At 45.5% G+C, this 24,218-nt stretch overlaps 1 protein-coding gene across 4 annotated transcripts in view; it reads right to left on the minus strand.

Annotated features, from left to right (window-relative positions):
* Nucleotides 1-24,218, minus strand: part of LOC119969528 (extracellular sulfatase Sulf-2-like) — a 433,021-nt gene that overhangs the window by 229,174 nt on the left and 179,629 nt on the right. For all 4 annotated transcript variants that reach the window (XM_038803237.1, XM_038803240.1, XM_038803243.1 and 1 more), the window contains exon 3: nucleotides 8,323-8,373. The gene's annotated coding sequence lies outside the window, so the exon portion shown is untranslated. The remainder of the gene's footprint in view (nucleotides 1-8,322; nucleotides 8,374-24,218) is intronic.

Below are 24,218 nucleotides of genomic sequence, written 5' to 3' on the forward strand. Positions count from 1 at the left end.
TCAAGATGCTCCGTCCCCTCCAAAGCGGCATACTCGCAGAGTACAGAAACATTGCCTGAGGCCCGCCCCCGATGCTTCACCCACCACCCAGCCGTGTTCCCGAAGGCGTGGGTCTCTCATGGTATCACCCGTTGGAAACCCAGTGTGGTGGCTGCGGACTCAGTCTAGCGCCGCCACATTCAGGGGAGGGCCGATCCGCGGGCAGGGGGGAGACATTATTTGGGGCTGGGGCACTGTGGGTGGGGGTGGTCCGGAGCACTTGAGTCGGCCAAAGGGGGGACAATTTTGCGGGCCGGGTCCGTGAGCGGCCACCGCCATGTAGCACGGCGCAGCTTCTGCAGGCCGCCGCCGTGTGCACACGTGGCCACAGACCCGGAAATTCTCCAGGGCGTATCGGCAGCTAGAGCCGGGTGCTCTACGCTGCCGTCCTGCTAGCCCCCAACAAAACGGTGAATTGGTGGCAGTTTTCGCCAGTTTGTCTGGCGTAAAATGCCACGGTTCCCACACCGGCGTGCTGAGATAGCCCCAGAATCGGAGAATCCAGCCCAAGGTCTCTCTTCTGATTTGCACTAAAATCTCCAATGCATTAACAAAAAACCTTGATGAAAAATGAAATGAAAATCGCTTATTGTCACGAGTAGGCTTCAAATGAAGTTACTGTGAAAAGCCCCTAGTCGCCACATTCCGGCGCCTGTTCGGGGAGGCTGGTACGGGATCTTGCAAATTCAGCCGTTTTTCAAAATGTCATAAACCAGATTCAGTTCTCAAGAAAATTGTCACAATAAACCATCCCTTTAAGCGGTGCCGGTTGATTTTCAAAAGTACCGTCCATTTGTAATATTGGGGGTCCCTGCTGATAGAAGCAGCCAACAAATAATGCAGGTAGTGCTGGCCGCATGCAGATATAATTTTTAAAAGCAGCCAATACAAATTGAGCATGTCGTCTGCAACACAACAAACAGAATAATTAATACCACATCAAATTCACCAGGTCTGTTTTTGAGATTATCCAAATATGCAGGCTTGGAGGGCCGAAGGGCCTATTCCTGTGCTATACCTTTCTTTGTTCTTTTCGTTGTTCTTGTAACCCCTAATACTTCTATTGAAGATGTGCAAATGTATCAAGTGTGCAATGTGTAACACCTTTCTCTGTTTCCTCGGTAACTTTAATGGTAAGCCTTACAAGTGTGTGAGGAAAGCAATCATCTTTGATATCATGAAAATATTTGGCCCAATGTGAAACTATGAATTGGTGTAAAAGCGAGAATCTAATGGCAGCTTCATTCCATCCAAATCTGATACTGATAACAAGGTCAGAATTTTCTGCGGATTTCCCCGGCAGAGCTGGCAAGCCATTAACATTTCCATTCACATTGGAGGGAATGGAAGATCCCGCTGATGTGAAGGACAGAAAAATTCTGGCCCAGGAGTAAACCATCCACCGTCAGGCCGAATGATCATAATGCTGCTTTAACTTCTCTCAAGTTCCTAATTTTCCATGTAACTTGTTAAATTTGAGTATCTTTTGTACAATGAGTTTAAGTGTAACCCAATGATGATTTTGTTTCAGAGACTGCCTGTTAGATAGCAAGATCAAAATGTGCAGTGATATAATGGATTGAGCTGATGAGGGCTTGCTCATAAACATCCATGACCTGACTTCAAATTGGGGGAGATTTTGGGAGCGTGAGCATACTTTACCCTTATTAGCCTGACTTGTAGTCCAACTCTGACCTGCTCCAGCTCAAATGGTAGACTCAACCTCACCCAATCTGACTGGATTAGCAGCCTCAATGCAAATATGCAGAACATCTCTGACCCAACTCAGCACAATCGCAACAGAACCCAGTACCCACTTCCTGCAGGAAGTTACAACCCAGTAAATCTCCCAGGAACTCTGCTCCAACTCTTGATGACAATCCTGAATTGATCTAACCCGGTGACAACGCAGTCCAACCTGATTCTTCCTCAGAAAATGTGATTTAACTGATGAAGCCCTGATTTTAAGGTGATGCAGGAATTTGTCAAGTGAGGGCCAAGGTGAGTGAACAACTTTCCTGACCTCAGCACTGCAAGCCTTCAGAAACGTTAACACCAAGACTTCATCCATCTGCCTCCAGCCAGTTGCCCTCATACTCTTACTCTGACAGGCCGGCCCACAAGGACAATACAAAGAGCGTAACTAAACTTGTGGGTCTCTTCTGGGCTCCGTTCCCAATTCCCGCTACGTTGATATGCTGGGAAGGTCATGACCATTTTAGCTCTTTCAGCTCAGGGCCCTCACTGAAATGGCAGGTTGGGCCCACATTAAATTATTGGAGCTGAAATTGCATGGCCCCACTAATTTCAGATGAGGATCAAATTAAAGATTACAAGAGAAAAAAAGAGGGAACTTTTTGACAAATCCCTCAAATGGATTTGAACTCTCTGTCTGCTCAATTTTTGACAGGCAGGCATGGTTAAAATAACTCCTTGTGTCCGAGTAGATTCAATGCAGTTGCGTACTGACACCAACGTATGAAGTGACCTCGTGAACCCGAGCAACTTCATAGACTATGTCGATCTTGAGTTATTTTCTATTGTAATCAAAACACAAAGGAAATTGCACAATGCCCTCAGTAAGCAAAAATCTATATTTTTAAATGTGTCATATTAACAAAGGATCTGTTCAACATTTTGGAAGTACAAAGCAACCTGCTCAAAGCCATCCAGTCAAGAAACAGTCACTTCGCTGGTGTATGCAATATGTTCATTACTGTCACTATAATGCCTGTGATCAAGATCATTTCTGCTCTTGGATCGAGCTCCACTATCACCAGAAAGTTCAGCATCAATCAGGACTCATCTTCGAGTCATAGCTCACATCTCCCTCCCAGATATCTGACTCATAAATAATCCATAAATCAGTGTTGATTTACATATTATAATTAACCCAAACTAAATTCAGCAATAACATTTTTTTAAAGTGTAAACCTATTTGTGACTAGTGCCACGCTGATGGAGGAAAACCTCCAAATTAAGTACAGACATACTGAACTTTTAATTAAGATCTGTAGTTTTAGAAATGTACATAGAAGGCAAAGATAGTTAAGGATTAGATTCAGTCACTAGCTGAATTGCTGGTGGGTCTCACTAAGAGAGAGAAAATGTAATCACGCCCTGATGCACGATCAATGACTACTAAAGCGAGGTTGTAGTCCAACTGAAGGCTTTAATAAGCTAGATGTTTCCCCCAGCAGCTCAGGTACAGAAAGGAAGCTGCTGCGGCAATACGGGCCTTGCAGGGCGGAGATACCATACAGGCTCGACCAATGGAAAGCATACATTATCTACAAATGGTGTTCCAGCATTACTAGGTACCATAATACCTCTACACAGACAACCACACCCCCTTCTCCAAACAAGGATACATCAAAAGCACAAAAGCCATGCAGAAAGTAACTGCCATCTCTTGTGGCGTTAATCGGAGCTGATTATCATCTCAGCAGGAATTATATCCTGTGAGCTATGTTTGTGCATTTTTGTCTTCCAGGATTATACAAAGACTGAAATGAAAGCTGCAAAACTTGCTTAGTGTCGACTAGGGCTGGATATGTCAGCGTGTGACACAAGTGAAAGACAGCAGCTGATTCCTGCAACCTTTGCAGGTAACTCTCACTTTGTCCCTGACTGTTGAAGCAACCCAAATCAGCAAAGCCACAGCTGAAAAGGAAACAGGGCAGCTTCTCGGCCAAACTGCAGAACACGAGAATCTCAAAACTGACTATTTGCCTGCTGAAGCCTGGAACCATGAATTACAATGGCCGCAATGTTCCACCATCCACTCCTCACGCACCAGTCAAAGACTGATTCACATTTAAAAAAAAACTTACTTTTGGACTCAATCCACCATTTTCCTCACAATTAATAGCTAATAAATTCACACGTTATATCAAAAAAGGCTGTTTAAATTAACTCCTTTTTGAAACCTAAATTTTGGATCTGGAAATAGGTATCCGAAACGAAAGGATCCTTTTTAAATCAATCCTATTACGATCATCCGAGGGAGTTGGTTCAAGAAAGGGAGCCATTTCAGCCCTCCTCATGTGGGGTAAGAAATTTGGGGAACCTCACCTAGGGACCGGTCAAAGCACTAGTAATATGGACATAGCAGTGCAATTATTGCGAGTGCTGTTTATTTGTGGCATCATTATTGGGAGCTAAAGGTTTTCCATTTTGTTAGTTATACTTTTTACAAAATTGAATTTTGACGAAACTTTAAGATTTCCAAATGATACCATGTTATCACCAACCCTTTTAGACACAGCAGCTGCATATTTACAATGAGCCGATATCGTGTCTTGCATATTGACTTGTAACACTGTTGAGAGTAACAACTTTGTTGAGAGTAACAAATTTCTGGAGATTTCCTCTCGCTTCTGCTACTGACTTCTGATGCAAAAAATGATGAGAAAATATAATTAATAAAGAAACATACCAGTGAGCAGTGGAATTACTGGGTTGTTGTAACACCATAGTTAGCATCCCTCACACGTTTGAACGCAAAGACTAATCACGGCTGTCACTCAAATCTTACATTCTTTAATAAATATGTTTCTCCACTCAGGCAGCACGGTGGCACAGTGGTTAGCAATGCTACCTCACAGCGCAAGGGGCCAGGGTTTGATTTGGGTCTGTGCAGATTTTGCACATTATCCCTGTATCTACGTGGGTTTCCTCCGGGTGCTCCGGTTTCTTCCCACAGTCCAAAGATATGCGGGTTAGGTGGATTGGCCATGCTAAATTGTCCCTCAGTGTCCAAACGTTAGGTGGGGTTACAGGGATAGGGTAGGGGAGTGGGCCTAAGTAGGGTGCTCTTTCGGAGGGTCGGTGCAGACTCGATGGGCCGAATGGCCTCTTACTGCACTGCAGGGATTCTATGATTGTGCAGTATTTTACAAATTATAAATATAAAAAGTGAAATGAAGATCCAGACATAAGTACACATATTAAATAACAAACATTATTCCCCAATCATTAATGTTTTGAAATGAAAGATTATTTGGGGCTGTTCAAATCATTAACAAAACAAAAAAGTGAAATCACTAAAAGACACATATATATAAAATCCTGTCTGAGCACAGATTATTAAAATACGAGTGTTAAGCTGTGGTGTCTCTGTGTGCACAAGTGATCCAACATCAGTCAACCAAATGCTGGAACAGTGCCAGAGACTGAAACAGGAACCTGCTGTTCACTTCCATTAGTAATCGAAGAATGGTACAGATGGATTTTGTAGCATTTCTAATGTAGTATAAGGAACAAAAATAAGTGCTATAGGGCACTGCAGCAAAACCACAGGGTGGCAAGGTCAGCAGTGACAACTCTTTTCCCAGTCTTAAACAAGCACTGCAACTATTATCAAAGCAGTGTCATGTTGTTAAGACAAAAGCTGATAATCTGAAATCAAAAACAGAAAATGCTTATTGGACGAGATTGACTATGTTAGCTTGTTGACACTGCCTATTTCCAAATGTTGCAGTGCTTCAGCACCAGGTTTTCCTCACCTATCTGGCTGACTTCTTTCCCTTCTGTAGGTGATTCATGACTATAGCCTACTAACCAAATCTTAAATCAAGCTGCAATTGCTGTTCTTACTGAAGTCAGCACTTCACATCTTATGAGAAAATTCAACAATAATAGTAGCACGTTTTTGCAAATGTAGATATGATGAATTCAGAACTGCTAGAATTGCAGATACCCAGTTATCAATGGATCTATTCCATCCAAAATATGGGATTTTAATTTAAAGATATTTCCTTAAAAGTACTTTTATTTACATAACGAACTATATACAAGCTTACAGAACATCAGGACACAGCTACAGCTCCTCTGTTATGTTCTTCTCACTCTTCATTCTCCGAGTGGCATCATTATGACAGAGCTCCTTACGCACATGCTCAGTAGCTATTATTAGAGTAATCTTAGGGGTAACCCTTTACAGGGCTATGTTAGTGTTGTAAGTTACCTTCTGGAATAAACACTGGCATTAAACTATACAAATGAGTGAAAAGCCATATTGCAGGAAATAAAATGGGGAAACAGAACCTCTAATAAATAACTAATATTTATTAAAAATTAAACGCAAAAGCTGGTATAGTTTGACTCTGGCCGTGATTTAATGGGGAAAAAACAGAATCGCGTTTTGGACACGTTTAGCAGGTGTTTCTCAGCGCCTGCAGGACAGAAAGCGACCCCGCTATCAAACGGAACTGTTTTTTTTCAGCCTTGATGAGATACGTCCCGCCCAGCAAGGACGAGATCCAGATGGCGATGTCTCTCGCGAGATGTAATGGCCTTGTCGAGTCACCGAGTCGGGCATGACGAGACTGTTCGATCATGCCTATTTGTCTCAACAGCAACTACAGATAAAAGTCCTCTTTAATTACTCAGTGGCATTTTCTTTTTCAATCTCACCAACAATTCTATATACTTTATTTATTGCGATAAACCTTACCAAAAAAGGATTTCCAAAAGTCATTATTTGTTGACCTGATTTTGGTTTTTTTTAGCTTTAAGTTGGGAGATCTATTGCTGTGACATTCTTACTGCACATCGATTGAATAAAAATATCTGAAGCGTTATTTAAACCTGTTTTCTTGGAACACCTTGAACCATACTCAAAAGGTCCTGAGGACCAAGATGAATAACTCTGAATGGAGAGTGCCACCATGAAGAAAAAGGAATTCAAAAATTGTTGTACTACAGCTGTTATCTGTATCAAAACCTGAAATGAATGTGCAGAGTCCAAATGGATTTGAATTACCAACCATTTTTGAAAATGGAAATCCAAAGAAAGCTGAAATAACATCAGTAAGGAATGCCTTCAGTCAAGCCTTAGTGAGTCTTTAGCACAGAATGAGTGACTCGAGAAATGCATTGTTGGTGAAGACTGGATTTTAATTATACTTATAGTATTTCTCAATATCGCAAACGTTCCCCATTATTCTGAATCAATAGCAGAACATAGCAAGACGGTTATGTGTAAATTCTACCATTCAGCACAATTCATTCCATTAAGCCCAATTGTATTGTATACAAGCAAACTTGAAATGTGCTATGACAACCAGACAAAAACAGAGTAGGAAAACACTGCAAAGTAATTAACACCTTTAATTAGCCTGTTCTCCATGGATGGTAATTATATGGCACAAAGATCATTTACTGATTTTTTTTTAAAGGGGGAAAAATTATTTATTTAAAGTAACATTGGGGATATTTTGATCTATTGATTGCAGTTTTAGAAGTTATTTTTCAAAACGTGACTTGTGGCAGGTCTTGAATGGGTCCAATGGTTATACATTTGCCACTGTGGAGACATAAACTTTGTTTTACCACCAAAAGTACATGCACAGTTCCAGTTCCCATTGCAAAAAACTGTTAGAATTTCAATAGGACAGCATTAATAGTAAAGCCACCATCTTGAATTCAATTAAATCCATGTGAAGCAAAAAGTAATTAAGTGTGGCATGAATATGACTTTGTAATCATCTTTTACTTCAGGATTGAAAGGAAGAATTCACAAAACAGTTGCAACACTGGCCTTGTTATACAGCACAGAGACATAGGCAACATCAAGATGAGAGGAACAATGGGCAGAATTTAATGTAGTCCCCAGGCAGCATAACAAGCAAACATGGTTGGGCTCTTAGAAAAGGGTCTTTGTTCAAAGACGTCCTGTCCCTGGTCAAAAGACCACGGGCGAAATTCTCCGTTTGGCAGGCTATGTTCTCCCGCTGGAGCTGAATTACACTTAATTTGCGCTCCCAGCGGGAATGATTCTCAATCCACATTGCAAGGATTGCGAGGGATTCTCTCGGGAATCCCGCTAGTAGGCCGCCATTTTGAGCAGGCGGCTTGATAGCGAGGTCCCGTGGCTGACCATCCCTCCCCATGCATCACAATACAGCCCCCAACCTACCACTTTGCAATTCAGCACTCCACCCCTGGATTTTATGGTTTCCCCCTCCCCCAAGTACGGGGTTACCCGACTACTCCCCCCCCCCACCCCACCCAGAGAGCCACAAAATAAGGAGACCCCAAATAAGGAGACCCCCAAATAAGGAGACCCCCCAGAGAGCTCCTAAAGGAGACCCCCTCACAGAGACCCCCCAAATAAAGAGACCTCCCCCCCCCACAGACTTCCTCAGAAAAGAGACCCCTGTCAGGAAGCCCCCCAGAAACAAAACCCTATCAAGAAGCCCCCAGAAAAGAGACCTCAGTCTGGAAGCTAGAAAACAGTCAAGACAGAAGCAGTGAAAAAAATACTGTTGTAACACTCACCTGGGCAATACACCTGCTGGTTCAGACAGAGAAAGCACCACTTGTCAATTCCTGAAAAGAGAAAACCAGACAGCTGAGTTTAAATCCTTGAGCTGCAAGCTATTCATTAATTTCCCTTACTAGGCTGTGATTGACAGCTTCCACACACACACACAGCTGTCATCATTACTCCATTCATCTTCCTTCACAGTTGAGTAAATCTAAGTGTCCTATGTTTATAAACATCATATTCCACTGATAGGTCCTGGCCCACTTCAAACAGAATTAAGTGCTTTCAATCACCTTTCTTCATGCTTAAGTCATTTTTAAGTGATCAGCTGGAAATTGACAGTACTTAAAGCTGTTTGAAGTGGTTGATGTTTATAAGCATTGCGGGGGTCTGTGAGGGGAAGTGTCTTCTAATTTAGGGGTTCTCTGGAGGCTCCAAGGTTGAGGGCTGAGGCTGGGCAGTGACCCTGGCAATGTCCCCTAGAACATGTCAGGGGCAGGGCTGAGGGCGAATCCTTCTCCACTGGGGCAAGTTGACTTCCCGTTATGTGTGGTGGAGTGGGGGACTACACCAGGGCATGCTGGAGAATGCGTTGAGGGGGGGGGGGGGGGGGGGCGGGAGAAGAAGAGAGAATTCCCCCTGGTATCTCCGTGGTAGGGTGGTCACGCCAAAACTTATGGGACGGGCGGTTCTCCACAGCTATGTGAGGGAGGGAGTGGAGTATATTTTTAGTGCAGATCGGGGCTACCTTTAAAGCTGGTGCCCCACTCACTGTGTGCCTGGCTTGCTGACTTTATGTGGCCCTGCCCCACCAGAATGATGGTGCTAAACATGGGCACCGATTTCTTTCTGTCGAAGCGTCAGTTGATCTGAACTGAAAACCTGGCTGTGTTTCTGGGGAGAAGTACAAAGGTTTTCAGTCAGAACCTGACACTTTGCCATTTTTTTTTAGATAATTCTGCCCAATATCAGGAACCAGCACATCTAAGAAACAGTGAAGATAATGGAAGTATTGATGAAAGCAGCCAAGAAACAATTTAAATGGTATAATCATTTATTGTGGAGAGAGAGAGGAAATGTTGTGAGGACTATCAGAACATGGGACTTAGGAGCCTGAATGGGCCTCTTGGTCCTTCGAACTGTAGTAGTGCTCTTCAGGGGTTTGATGCTGCCGGAGTACACTGGACTGCTGCTCCGGCACCTCCAACCATGGCCTGGGAGGGGTGATTGGAGACAGTTCCCAATACCAGGGTCTGAGAGGCCTGGCCTCCATGTTGAAAATGGAGTTTGCATCATCCATGCTGGGTAGCCAGGTAGCTCAGGACCTGACAATTGGGAGGTCAGGGAGTGGGTGTAAGGCCATGTCTAAACTTAGACCTGCTGTTCCTGCTATGGAAATGGTGAGGCAATGGCTTTCACAGGGGTGTCGGTAGAGTTCTTCTTATAAAGTCAAAAAACACATTTCAAAGTTTAATAGGATTTAGGTCAGGTATGGGATGGGATTTGGTGGTGGTGGGTGGGTGGGGGGGGGGGGGGGGGGGGAGCATAAAAGTAAGACTTGGGCCAGATATTGGGGATTGAAGGGGAATTATGCCAGACTAGGTGAACAAAGTTCTTTCATTACAAACCCTCTAAAGCTGGCTCAGCTAGAGCAGCGTTTGGATATCGTTTGAGTTGATAGGTTGAGCAGCAGTGGGCTCAGGGTCCAGAGCTCAGGGTTTATCCAGATCACTCACTGGGAAGTCTGTTGTCCCAGCGTTTGCTGTTTTTCCATCAGGGGCTCTTCCTCACTCACTCCCTCTGTTGTCATATGGCAAACCCATCCCTTTCTCCTTTGAGTTTCTTCTCTGTTGCCCTCAGCAGAATCATGATAAGAATGTTAAAACCTGCCTGTTGTGTTAGCTTGAACTGATTTCCGTGTGTCAAAATATTTCATGAATGAGAGCACTGTGACCGAGTCCGACTGTGGCATGTCTCCCCCTCCCTCGCTTTTGCAGCCAAACCAGAGATTATCATCGAAGTTACAGTGCAGAAGGAGGCCATTCAGCCCATCAAGTCTGCACTGGCTCTTGGAAAGAGCACCCTACCCAAGGTCAACACCTCCACCCTATTCCCATAACCCAGTAACCCCACCCAACACTAAGGGCAATTTATCATGGCCAATCCACCTAACCTGCACATCTTTGGACTGTGGGAGGAAACCGGAGCACCTGGAGGAAACCCACCCACACACGGGGAGGATGTGCAGACTCCGCACAGACAGTGACCCAAGCCGGAATCGAACCTGGGACCCTGGAGCAGTGAAGCAATTTTGCTAACCACTATGCTACCGTGCTGCCCAGATTGCCTCCATATAAAAAGGCGCATTTCTATAAACACAATCTCACAATCTGCTCACAATCTCAGGATGTACCAAAGTACTTGACAGCTAATTAAATAATTTTGGTGTACAGCCACTGTTGTTCTAAATGTAGGAATGTTGGAGATTTTGCATTGACAGATTTTAGACCGAGGATTGGGAGGATGTGTCAGAGGTTGAGGAGAGGGCAGGGGGTGAGGAGGAGATTGGAGGAGCTTTGGTAGAAGGGGAGGTTAGGTGGATTTTCAGTGGACACCACTCCCTGAATTATCTGACTGGATTTCCAATCTGGAAGGCTGGTGTCGATTTGAATCCTCACTACCTCCACTATTAAAGCTATTTGTTTCCAGGAGTAACACATGCAGGGGGAACTGGCTCATTGATGACAAACAATCAGAATTGGATGGAGATAGTCTTGCATACAAATGGGATTGTGTGATTTGTGACGCAGGGACAGTCAGCGCTGGGACCATGTTGAGTTGAATCTAGCTGCATTATTACATCCGGCACAACGGTAAGTTTGGCTACGAGTTTCTGGATTATGAGTTCAAACCAGAATGTAAGAGTTCATGGGAAGAAAATGTCCAAAGCTTGCAGTGTGACTGTGAATCTGGAGCCTAGGGCAGTTAAGAGGTGGCAGAGGGGACCGAGGTCCTGGCCTCATGCTGCTGAATGTCTCAGAGCCAATGTGCAGCAGCAGCAACAGCAGTAAACCTCCTGTAAAGCTCCCTGACTGTAAAAAAATACAGACCTTACAATTCCCTGCACACATCCTCTCATAAACAGGTATTTCATGGGTCTTTGTAGATCAAGGATCCTGGGATCGAAATTAGCATCAATATCCCCAAACACCCTGCTGCATTTGCCTACTGAATATTTCTTGACTGTAATGGTGTTAGTATGTGAAATGCAATAATGTTTGTATTCCCGGGTGGCAGCATTATGTGAAATTTACAAGCCAGAAACAGGCCATTTGGCCCATTTCATCTATGCTGATATTTATGTTCGATATAAGCCTCCTCCCACCCTTATTTATCACATTGCTAGTTTAACCTTGAGCATCTATCTTCCTAGAGGAAAGCCTATGACTAGATAGAAAGTGGCGGCGAGAGCTTTAAACAGTGGAATTGGTGATGAATGGGTGACTTACAGGAGAGGGAGAAGGGTGATCAACCAGTATTATGGCAACACCAACTAAAATGGGAGAAGCCAAAAGAAGAAGGGGAAATCATACATTCTTTAAAAATTCCGATATAGATGGGTCAAAACGAATTTAAGACACAAAGGTTTAAATGAAAACAACCTGTACTCACATGGTTCTCTTAATGTGGAAAAAATACACAATTACTGCAAAAACAGGAAATGGCATAAATCACTATAATGATGTTCCAGGCCTTGAGCATGCACAGCTGAGATTCTGTGCATCACGAGATGAGGCACTGGACCCTTTCAGGGTGGATATAAAATGTTTTGTGACACTATTTGGAAAAGAACAAATGAGTTCGTCCTCGTGCCCTGGCCAATATTTATCCCCCAACGGACATCACTAAAATGGATTATCTTGTTAATATTACATTGCAGGTTGTGGGACTTTGCTATGTGCAAAGGGCAGCACGGTAGTTAGCACTGTTGCTTCACAGCGCCCAGCTTGGGTCACTGTCTGTGTGGAGTCTGCACATTCTCGCCGTGTCTGCATGGGTTTCCTCCAGGTGCTCCGGTTTCCTCCCACATATCCCGAAAGACGTGCTGTTAGGTAAGTTGGACATTCTGAATTCTCCCTCCGTGTAACCGAACAGGCGCCAAAATGTGGTGACCAGGGGCTTTTCACAATAACTTCATTGCAGTGTTAATGTAAGCCTACTTGTGACAATAAAGATTATTTTTACTACTGGTCGCAGCTTTTCCCTACATTACAATGACTATACTTCCAAAAATACATAAATGGTTGTAAAGTGCTTTGGGACATCTTATGGTCACAAAAGGTGATATATGCGGGGAGGTTTTTGCTTCCTTTCTGTTGTTGACTGATTTTTATTCGCTTAAATGAGTGTCAGTTGTAGTTTAGTCGCTCGCAATCTCGCTTCTGAGTCACAAGGTTGGATTCAAAACCGACGACAGGGCTTGAATACAAAAATCAAGGCTGACAATGCAGTGCTGAGGGAAAACTACACTGCTGTAGGCGACACCTTTCAAATGAGCCATTGAGACAAAGCCCCAGCTTGCTGCTTATTTCGATGAAGGTGATCCCATGGCACTATTTTGAAGAAGAGTAAGGGAGTTGTCCCAGTTGTACAACTACATTTCAAAAAGTCATTTAGCAAACGTGAAATACTTTATGATAATTCTCAGAGCACATTAAGATACTTTATCAGATGGGGGTTACTCTTCTATTATTGCGTAGCTTTGCTGTTAATTTCAGAGCAACATTGGTCATAAAATGATAATATAAATGAAATGAAAAATGAAAATCGCTTATTGTCACGAGTAGGCTTCAATTAAGTTACTGTGAAAAGCCCCTAGTCGTCACATTCCAGCGCCTGTCCGGGGAGGCTGGTACGAGAATCGAACCATGCTGCTGGCCTGCTTTAAAAGCCAGCGATTTAGCCGAGTGAGCTAAACCAGCCCCTTGACAAATGTGACAAGGTTGCACGTTGTGCCCATTCGTGATATCATTGGGGAGGTAACATTTTCCTTATGTTTTCAGTAAGCTCAGATCGCATTGCACTGTGTATGCACGGGGCAGCATGGTAGCACAGTGGCTAGCACAGTGGCTTAACAGCACCAGGGTCCCAGTTTGATTCCCGGCTTGGGTCACTGTCAGTGCAGAGTCTGCACGTTCTCCCTGTGTCTGAATGGGTTTCCTCCGGGCCCTCCGGTTTCCTCCCACAAGTCCCGAAAGACGTGCTGTTAGGTGAATTGGACATTCTGAATTCTCCCTCTGTGTACCCGAACAGGCGCCAGAATGCGGTGACTAGTGGCTTTTCACAGCAACTTCATTGCAGTGTTAATGTAAGTCTACTTGTGATAATAAAGATTATTATTATGTACTTCTTGCTTTTCCACACAAAGGACAAGCAATGGCTGCGATTTGTAATGAGCACACCAGTTCCAAGAAAAATACTGTAAATATATTTACTTTTCGATTCAAGCCAGCAAGACTTTTTAAAGGATGTCTTGTGGCACAGTGGGTCACATCCCTGATTCTGAGCTCGCAGTTCTGGGTTTGAGTTCTACCCCAGCAATTTGGTGTTCAAGGAAGCTAAGTCCATAATGTGGATGAAACAGGTTGAATGTTAGCCTGCAAATCCTTCCAATGGCCATCAGTGGCAGACGGAGAGAGTGGGAGAGATACCGGATCAGCCATGTGATGGGAAGAATGTTGCAGTTTCTACCATTATTATCAATGGGTGGAATTCTGCCAAAACACGACTATGGACGCGATTGTCCGGCCTTGTTGCACTCTCGCTCGAGCAAAATGAGGCCAGTGAATAGCGGGAGAGGCCAAAAACGAGAACCGGCCCGTTCCCGCAGACAAAATCTGGATCTTGCTGTAACGTAGCACTTTAGTTATATTACCATAAAATTAACGGGAGCCACCCCATATCCAACAGTCACCCTTCATTTATCAGCCTCCCCTTTCTGGGCAAGATCCTGATCATGCCAGCTGAAGCGGGCCAGGAGAATGGGAAACTGATTAATGCGCGGCGCAAATCCCCTTTCGGGGTTCTCCCGCAATTCTCCCTACTTAGCAGGATTTGCGCCGGGCACAACGCTGATGGTGAATCCCTCTCCCCCAATATTTCCGGACTACAACACACATGTAAAGGTGCATGTTGCCACAGCTGTAAGTGAAATGTACCACATCACTAAGCTTTGTTTTTCAGAATATAGCACATGAGTTTTCTCTCAGCTTTGGGTTCATTTTTTTCATGCCCATGGTCATTGTAGCAAAGGAAAGATTCTGCACCTGATGGTTGCTGGCCCAGGTGCTAAATAATACAACACCAAATCGAGCTGATGCTAGGTACAAAATGCTGCCTTGGTAACCATTTCCTATATCCAATAATGTACATGTACAGACACACATCAGTGTTTTACAGGGAGAAAGTTACAAGTTATGCGCAAATCAGTTCAGAGGGGATTCTATAATGCATGACAGAATCAGTAATTTCTAAATACATAAATTTATAATGTAAATGCTATATATGGTTCATGCTGCATTAAAATGAAGCAGTGTATATTCAACACTTTGTGCAGGAAAGTTTTGTTTTTGTCTCGACAGGAATTAGGAATGAGTAGAATCACGTCTGCATTTCTGTGAAAAGCTGTGAATACGTGAGGATAACCTCCATGAATTCAATTTCAGTGAGTCTTAAACATACAGATTGGAAGGATGTAAAGGCAATGGAAAAGATGTACCAAGGATGAGGTATGAGGAGTTAAAGTCATGAAGATCTTGTGAGATGTCACAATCCGGATCCTGTCCACAATGGGCGTGACCCAAATTTGCATACACGTCAGGCAAACTTGAAGATGTTCCCGCTGGAGTTACCCAAGGTGCCGGATCTAACTGGTCTCCACCAACATGGACCAGGTGGAACAGCACTTGGGGGAGGGATGGTCTTCCAGATGATTGAAGGTCCCCACATGATCTGCCTCTGGGCAGGGTTGTAACCTGGCACTATTGATGCCATCTGACTGCCAGCCTCAGCATTCCCAGGTTGGCAGTGCCGAGGTGCGCTGGTGGCATTTTGCCTGTACTGGGGGTTGGGGCCGGTGACGCTCTGCCCTCTGAGATGGGGTACGGTGGGCTCGATGACCCTCTTATAGGTGAGTTGGGGCATTGGGGGGGGGGGTCAGGAGACCGTGGTGGGGTGTCTAGAGATTGGGGTGCCATTTGAAAATGGTGCCCCGATCACTTCCTACACTGGCAAGTGGAGCTCGTTAGTGCAGGAAATAGGATCAAGTGCGGCCTCGACGGGGCGTTCCCCGCTAAGGCCTCGAAATGAAGCAAAGTCCCTTTTAATAGCATGGTCGTTCTCGCCACTGCCAGCACCGGGAAATACCCGGGTAAACGTGCTAAACACGGGACTCAGTTTCATTTGTTTAATCGCGTCCATTGTTGCAGAAAGCAAATATTCAAATTGCAAAAATAATTAAATAGAAGACACTGTTTAAAAGGATGTTTCCTCTTGTCAGAGAATCTAGAACTAGGGGTCACGGTTTAAAAATAAGTAGTTGCTCAATTAAGACGGAGGTCAGGTGAATTGTTTTCTCTCAGACGGTTGAGAGTCTCTGGAACTCTCTTCCTGAAAAGGTAGTGGAAACAGGGGGCGGGATTCTCCGTAGCCAGACGCTGAAATCGTGAACAGCGATCAGGTGGAGAATGGTTCCCGATACCAGAATAGGGGCAGGCGCCGGTTTGATGCCAGGTCGCAAAATGGCAGGCTCCGCCCCCCCAAATCAGCGTCAACGGTACACGCGGCATGCACAGTCGCAATGGCAGTGGTTCATCATCAGCTGCACCAGCAATGCTCCGCCTCCGATGGGCTTACTTCTCCACGGTCCGGGCTTAGTCTGGTCCCAGCGGTCGGGAGCCTGGCGTGCCAGCTCCGGGGAGAAAGACAGGGCATGTGGACAGTGTATGAATGCCGCCACACTCGGCTGATGTCCATGCCGCTGACTGGGGGCATCTGCCAGGGCTGGGGGGGTTTGTGGTGGGGGGTGGCCAGGAGGTGGGCTGTGGGGTCAGGGTGGGCGGGTACATAAGAACCAAGAAAAATAAGCACAGGAACAGGCCCTTCGGCCCTCCAAGCCTGCACCGACCATACTGCCTGTCTAAACTACAATCTTCTACACATCAGGGGTCCGTATCCCTCTATTCCCATCCTATTCATGGATTTGCGAGATGCCCCTTAAATGTCACTATCGTCCCTGCTTCCACCACCTCCTCCAGCAGCGAGTTCTAGGCACCCACTACCCTCTGTATACATGGTCCAGCATGGCCGGCACCATTTTATTCGGCAACTGGTTCGTGTGTGGGGGGTGTAGGCGTACACCCGGCTGCAGCTTGTCAGCCCTGCGCATGCGAAGCACTGGACCTGGCGATTCTCCAACCTTTTTACACATGTTCCACAGGTCTTTCATGCGCCGCTGGTGCTAGCCCCTCACCGGTACCAGAATCGGTGGCGGTTTCGCGCCAATCTTCCCACCGTGAAACACCACGGATTCTCCGTTGGCGCGGCACATAGCCTCAGGAACGGTGAATCCAGCCCGAGTCTTTGGATATTATTAAGGCACAGCCAGATAGATTCTTGATTAACAAGGGGGTGAAAGGTTATCAAGGATAGGCAGGAATGTGGGGCTAAGGTCACAATTAGATCAGCCACAATCTTACTGAATGGGGGAGCAGGCTCGAGGGGCCAAGAGGCCTACTCCTAATTGGTATGTTTGTATGTCCCGATGTTTGTATGTCCCGCTGTTTGTTTGTATACTGTCCCGATGTATGTTTGTGTGCTGTTAAAGTGCAGAATCCTGGCATAAACTGTTGTTGAAGCAATACTTCTAAGATCTTTTGATGTTTGAAAAAGAGAAGTACTAACAGCCATAGAGTCTGAGCAAGAGTGTGGAATTTGCATAGCTGATTCATGTGATAAAAAATACCAACATATAGTTCACAGAATCCCTACAGTGCAGAAAGAGGCTATTTGGCCGTTCGGGTCTGCACTGACCCTTCTAAAGACCACCCTACCTCGGCTCAATCCCCCTCCCTGTTACTCCAGCCTAAGCGGCAATTTAGCAATCCACCTAACCTGCACATCTTTGGACTGTGGGAGGAAACTGGAGAGCCCGATGGAACCCACGCAGACACGGGGAGAAAGTGCAAACTCCACCCAAACCGTCGCTCGAGGCCAGGATTGAACCCGGATCCCTGACACTGTGAGGCAGCAGTGATAACCACTGAGCCACCCTGTCGCCTTTGAAATGAAAATGAAATGAAAATCGCTTATTGTCACGAGTAGGCTTCAATGAAGTTACTGTGAAAAGCCCCTAGTCGCCTCATTCCGGCGCCTGTCCGGGGAGGCTGGTACGGGAATCGAACCGTGCTGCTGGCCTGCTTGGTCTGCTTTAAAAGCCTGCGATTTAGTCGAGTGAGCTAAACTCTGCTAAACTTTGCTAAACTTTGATGGGCCTTAACTGTTTCTACCCTGTACAATTGTGAGAACATGCTCATCTGCAACAGCTCAGACCAGACTGATGGAAGCAGTCAAGGGTCTGATTGCAATCAATTTCTCTACAGTTCAGGAGTAAAACTACTAACCAATATTAGTCTGTGAGAATACAGGCAACTCTGCTGTCAAATAAATTCTTTGGGGAATTTGTACCATTCCAGTTTACAATTGCCAATGTAAATTGTATAGAGAAGGGATGTATGTTTAGAATTATTTTAACTGCGGCAATCACAAAATGTATGTTATCGTAAAACTGTAGAGCCACTGGAAAATCAACAATCAAATGGCAATCACTAGCAGTGTGATTAAGGAGCAAAAGCCTAACTCCTTCAATGTAGCCAAGGCACATGCACCACCCTTCCTCCAGCTCCTTCAGGTGCCATTCCCCAAGAGGTAATTGGCAAGCATGGGTTTCCATTGGATTGGTCCATAATTATGCTTGGTAAAGTACGACAGTGGTTTGCCATTGCCTTCTGCAGTATGGCTGACTAGAAAACACTGCCGCTCTTTCCCACCTGTCACCAGGCATACTGGAAGATTTACATGCTGATAATCAACCTGTTTGGCCATGTTATGCACACATCCTCCATGACCATCAAGTCCTGAGTGGGACTTGAACCCAGATCGTCTGGCTCAGAGGTAGGGGCACTATCACAGCACCATAAGACCATTATTAGATTGCCAAAGAAAATCAAATGAATGCTGTCGCATTAGCCCAATGTAGTGGTTACTATTCCAAGTTACTAGGTATTCTGATAAACATGATAGCTCATAATTCTGTGGTACTCCAGCGCGCTTTTAAGGTATACCCCTGTATTAGCACACTGGGCTAAATCGCTGGCTTTTAAAGCAGACCAAGGCAGGCCAGCAGCACGGTTCGATTCCCGTACCAGCCTCCCCGAACAGGCGCCGGAATGTGGCGACTACGGGCTTTTCACAGTAACTTCATTGAAGCCTACTCGTGACAATAAGCCATTTTCATTCATTTCATTCGTCTCTCTAGGAAGTTCCCATGTAACGGGTTACCCAACAATTGCCCCGTAGTGCTAACTTCCTCTGACCAATTGCATTGGGCTGGAAACCATCTGACAGAAGCGATTCAAATCACTAACTATGAATGGTTGTGACACTTTTGCCCTAATAATTACTCTGAAAGAGTTAGAGGGAATAAAAATCACTTCCAACTCCAGAGTAACTATTTAAAAAACCTAGACCCAGCTTTGCACAGGACGACCCCCCCCCCCCCCCCCCCCAGACATGATACAACAGGGGCCCACCACACACTCCCACCCTAAACCCCTCCTCCCCACAAAGGCCTCCCACTCCCCCCTCACTCCTGATCTGATGTCCCCCTTAGCCCAACCTGAACTCACCCTCCGCTTCCCCCCCCCCCCCCCCCCCCCATCTCAGGTCCGACCCCGCTCCTCTTGGATTGATCCCCCACCTCTCAGAAGTAATCTTCTCCCCAACCTCCAGTCCGACCCAACCACACCAAAGCAGCCAGGGGCGTGCTTCGCTGCTCCTGTCTCACACCAGCCTGAGTGAGGGAAATTGGGCGAGAGAGAGAGGCTTTGGAAATCTAGCGTGGGTAAATGTGTCGAAAGTAGCTATCCACTTGAGATTGCCACCCTGAGGAAGTTATGGGTCAATATAATTTTGAAGGTTAAACAAATAACAATCCAAATGACAGAATATTGATAAATGTAAAATTCCATATTTCAGCACTGAACTGAGAGGTTGATTATGACTACAGGTTACAGACTGGTAGTTGTGGAGTGCAATGCACATCCGGCAGGCGGGAGTTCTGGTACTGACTCTGCTTTGCTGCAGATTGCACTGAGGAGCTGTGTGCGAGTTTGAAACGATTGAAAGATTTATGTCCAACCCCCCCCCCCCCCCAACCCCACAATCAAAGACATTTTTTTTGACGTTAGCCGAACCTCTGCATTCTACTGAGATTAAAAACATTTTAAAAGCTGAAAGAATATTTTTAAATGGAGCCTCGGCGGTGCTGCAGTTCTATCAAAACCAATGCAAACTCAAACACATTGAAGCAAACCTGAAGAGGGTTTCACCTCACACAAGCTTCACTGCACTCAGTTATATTAGCACTTGACTTGAATTACACTGCCGCTTTGGTGTGCGCCTATAACAACTTCACATTTTTCTGAAAACAGTCAGCAGGGATGATGTAAATTCACAGTTCAAAAAAAAAAGACCTATCAGCCCCTTACCCTGCACAGGATCCCTGAGACTATTATTCATGTAGTTGCATGCCTTTGCCCTTTCAACATGCCCGTCCACAGATTTAATTCTGAGGTATTTACCCAGCTCCTGTTTAAGAAAGTTATTGTGGATTTTGATTTAAACGCAACTATAAAACCAAAATCTAACCTTTTCCTTTGTGTTTTCTTACCGCTCCTGTATCAGTCTTGGATCTGAATACTTTGTGGCTCCAAAGTCAATGCAGAAGGAAACTATGTGGATGTTGTTCTGAAAACTATTTGGTCGGCTTCATTCCAAAACCACTGTTCACGTCACCCGTTTTGAAGATAGCCAGACAATTCTCTATCACTTTTTCAAAAAATAATTCTAACATAACTTTCTTGTGTGTGCAACTGCAGGCTGTAACCCACAAACTACAACTGTAGCCAGTCAGAATTCTCTTTGAAGCACTGCACCCACTGTAATGCCTTGCTGGACACCATAATGAATGCAGCTGGGTAATTCTGTCCAGTCAGGATCCCACCTTCTTAAATGATCTGTTTGAAAGCCCAGTAAATAAAGGCTTCACACAATTGCGCTGTGATTACTTTATCTAATAATACAAATGCAATCAGGCCTGCTTCAATGTGTAATGCTGTAATATGTGCTGCAATTGAAAATGTGTACTTTTCCAAAATTAACCATTATTCATGCAGTTATTAACTGCACTGAAATCCTCCACAATCTTTAATTTCTCACTTTATTAATCGCACTCAAAGAAAATCTGAAAGGGACATAAGAAGGGGGATGGCCAACGAAATGGAAATACTTCATATTTTGTACCAGGAAATTCCTGGGAGATATGCCAGAAACAGCAAGAACATCAGCTGGTGCTGCAGTCCATACTATTCAATACATGATTCATTCAGACATCACTTCCAATAAATTATTTACTTGGGAATAATTTTAACCAGAATTGGTGGCAGAGCGCTTCCAGCATGTTAGTATTCCAGCTTGGCTTTGCCGTGTTTTTATAAGTTGGGACTTTATTGATTCTATGAAACTCTAAAATCAGATTGCAGTCTTTTCAGGCGGAGATTGTGAAATGAATCGGTTGCATGACTTGGAAAATAATGCATTATCACTCTCTCACACACTTGCACCTCACATTCTCTGCTTTCAATCTGACAACTCTATAATTATTCAATTCGATTGAGTAAGCTTTCATTGAACCTGTACAATGTTCCAATTCAGTTTTGAATTAATTTGTTGTTGCTCCAACTGCACTTTCAAATGAAACACCAGGTGGCACCATGACTGCAGTTAAAGAAAGTCTTTGATGGCTCTGGCTAAGTCAAGAGCCAGAACAATGACCTGGTTTGAAATTCTGTAAATCTATGGGCACGATCGAAAGATCTCACCGCGCCCGGCTTGGTGATGTGGCGATGCCGTTAAAGCTTGCGAGAGGCCTCTTTCTTGAGACCTTTTTTCACACTGTGACATAGAAATTCAAATGTGATTCAAATTTAGATATTTGTGATGCTCGGAGAGCCTCGTGAGATCTAACAAGGTCTCTCAAGACGCCGTGATCTGAATCTTTCTTTCCCGAGGTGAGATCCAGATTTACATATTGAAGTGAGCAGTTACACTCACTTGGTCAGCGATGGATGCTCCAGAGGCCCGGGAATGAGGGACAGCTCCTGGGAGATCGCGCCAATGCGCCATTTAGCACTAATCCACACAAATGTGGATCAGGCCTAACAGCACCCGAGGATGGTCTCCCAGACCATTGTAGACCCCCGGGTGATCAGGCTTGGGCAGGGTGGTACCCTCGCACACCCGCTGCCACCCAGGCACCTTGGCACTGCCACTCAGGAACCCTGGCAGTGCCATCTGAGTGGCACTGCGAGGCTGGCAGGGGCATTGCCAGGGTGCTGGACTGGCAGTACCAAGGTACCAATTTGCCCATGCCAGGGATTGGGCATGAGGGTGCCATGCCTTGTGAGGGGAGTGCTCAATAACCCCCTAACAGATAGGTTGGGTAAGGGGGGGGGCAGAGGTAACGGTGAGGAGTCCAAGGGGGTGTTGAGAGATCGGGGCGACATACAAAAATGGGTCCCGATCTCTTTCTGCACAGACGAACTGAGCTTGTCAGTGCAGGAAGTGAGGCAAGTGCGGCTTTGGTGGAGCATTCCTCGCTGAGGCCAAGAAAATAGTCCCATTTGATAGCAGGTGCTGAGAAACACCCCGCTAAACGCTCCCAGAATGGGACTCTTTCCCCCCCATTAAATCGTGCCCAATGTCACCATTTTAATTCAAGATGTACAAGTTGTAAAAGTCCACTGTAATACACACTTAAACCACATAAAAGCAGATATCAAAAGCTCATGAACATTTATGTCTATACAATACTATAATGACTGTCAGATCTTCTATCATTCATTCACTTTGTCCAATTAAAAAAAACAGAAAATTAGTCCCTTTCCAGTGGTACACATGCAAGGATAGCAGTGGCCCTGTGGTTTTAATGTGAAGTCAGGAGAAGCACTCCTACTGCGCTTTGTTGCACAATAAAGTAAGTAAAGCAATTTGGGTGACAGCTTCTGGCAGTTTCTTTGAGGGTCGTCGTTTGGTTGTTGAACGCTTGAAGGAAGAGAAGCACATCTAAAGCTCAAGCACAAACCTTACAGTTTTGCAAAGGAGCTGCAGGCATTAGGCCATTGATTCACACTCATTTTAGGCATGCAATGCAGACACCTATATGGGAGCCCTAAACAATATGGCAGGTAAAACAGTTTGCATTCAGAGTGCATGCGCACTTTGTTTTGACAATCTATGGTGCAGCATGATCCAATTTCGAAGACTATAACTATTAATGTTGTATAAACAAAGCAGTTCCACTGATTCTGACTTTTCTACATTTCCATGAATCATTGGGCGTAATTCTCCGCACTCACGACGGTGCGGAGAATAGCGGGGGTCGTAAATTTTTACGGCCACGCTAGTCTGACGCCCTCCCGCTATTCTCCCCCCCCCCCCCCACGCCCGACTCCCGACACGAATCGCTGCCGCCGTTTTTTTATGGCGAGCAGCGATTCTCAGCTGGCCGATGGGCCGAAGTCCAAGCCTTTTACGGCCGTTTTTACGAACGGCAAACACACCTGGTCTGGCCGTTCGTAAAAACGGCCGTAAAGTTCGGATCTTGGCAACCATGGCACCGATTGGCACGGCAGTACCACGGCCGTGCCAAGGGTGCCATGGGCCCGCGATCGGTGGGCACCAATCGCGGGCAGCGGGTCCGATTCCCGCGCACTCTTTGTCCTTCCGCCGCCCCGCTGTATCAATTCGCGGAGCGGCTGAGGGGCATCCCGGCCCGCACATGCGCGGGTTTCGCGCAAATGCGCGATGACGTCACCCGCGCATGCGCGGGTTGGAGTCTTCCAATCCGCGCATGCGCGGCTGACGTCATATGACGCGTCAGCCGTCGCAACCTCTGGCAAGCGGGCTTAACAAAATTCGTTAAGCCCGCGATGCCGGAGATCACGGCCGCGGCATGCTAGCCCCGACCGGGGACCAGAATCGGTTCCCGGTCGGGGGGGGGAGGCTGGCGTCAAACCCGCCCGTTTTTGACACCAGCCTTACGATTTCTCCCTGTTTGGGAGAATCGCGCCCATTGTGTTTGAATATTGAACTCATATTACATCATCAGAACTCGATGGAAATATACTGTAAGAGAAACAATTGAATACAGATTTTTGAACACAGTTTTCGCTTACTGTTGCGGCACTCAAAGATTAAATGAAAATAGCATTTCCTGAGGATTTATTTCAAATACATCTGCTTCAGATCTATTCTCTTGTTTTCCCCAGGACAGCATGTGTGTGTGAGACAAATAGAGATTGATATGACCATCAATTCACAAGACACGTGATTGGAAGTGAACAGTGGTTTTAATAATCTTACAACAGAGCCTGCCTGCGACAAGATGAACTGGCAGCAGGTTCACGACTGCAGAGCTTTATACTTCTGGTTAGTGGGAGGAGCCATGGGCGGAGCCAAGGGTGGTGCCCAGTACAAACTCCTCATCTCCCTCTATGGGCAGAGCCGCGCA

The sequence above is a fragment of the Scyliorhinus canicula genome, chromosome 7 (genome assembly GCF_902713615.1).
Source record: "Scyliorhinus canicula chromosome 7, sScyCan1.1, whole genome shotgun sequence".
NCBI classification, from domain to species: domain Eukaryota; kingdom Metazoa; phylum Chordata; class Chondrichthyes; order Carcharhiniformes; family Scyliorhinidae; genus Scyliorhinus; species Scyliorhinus canicula.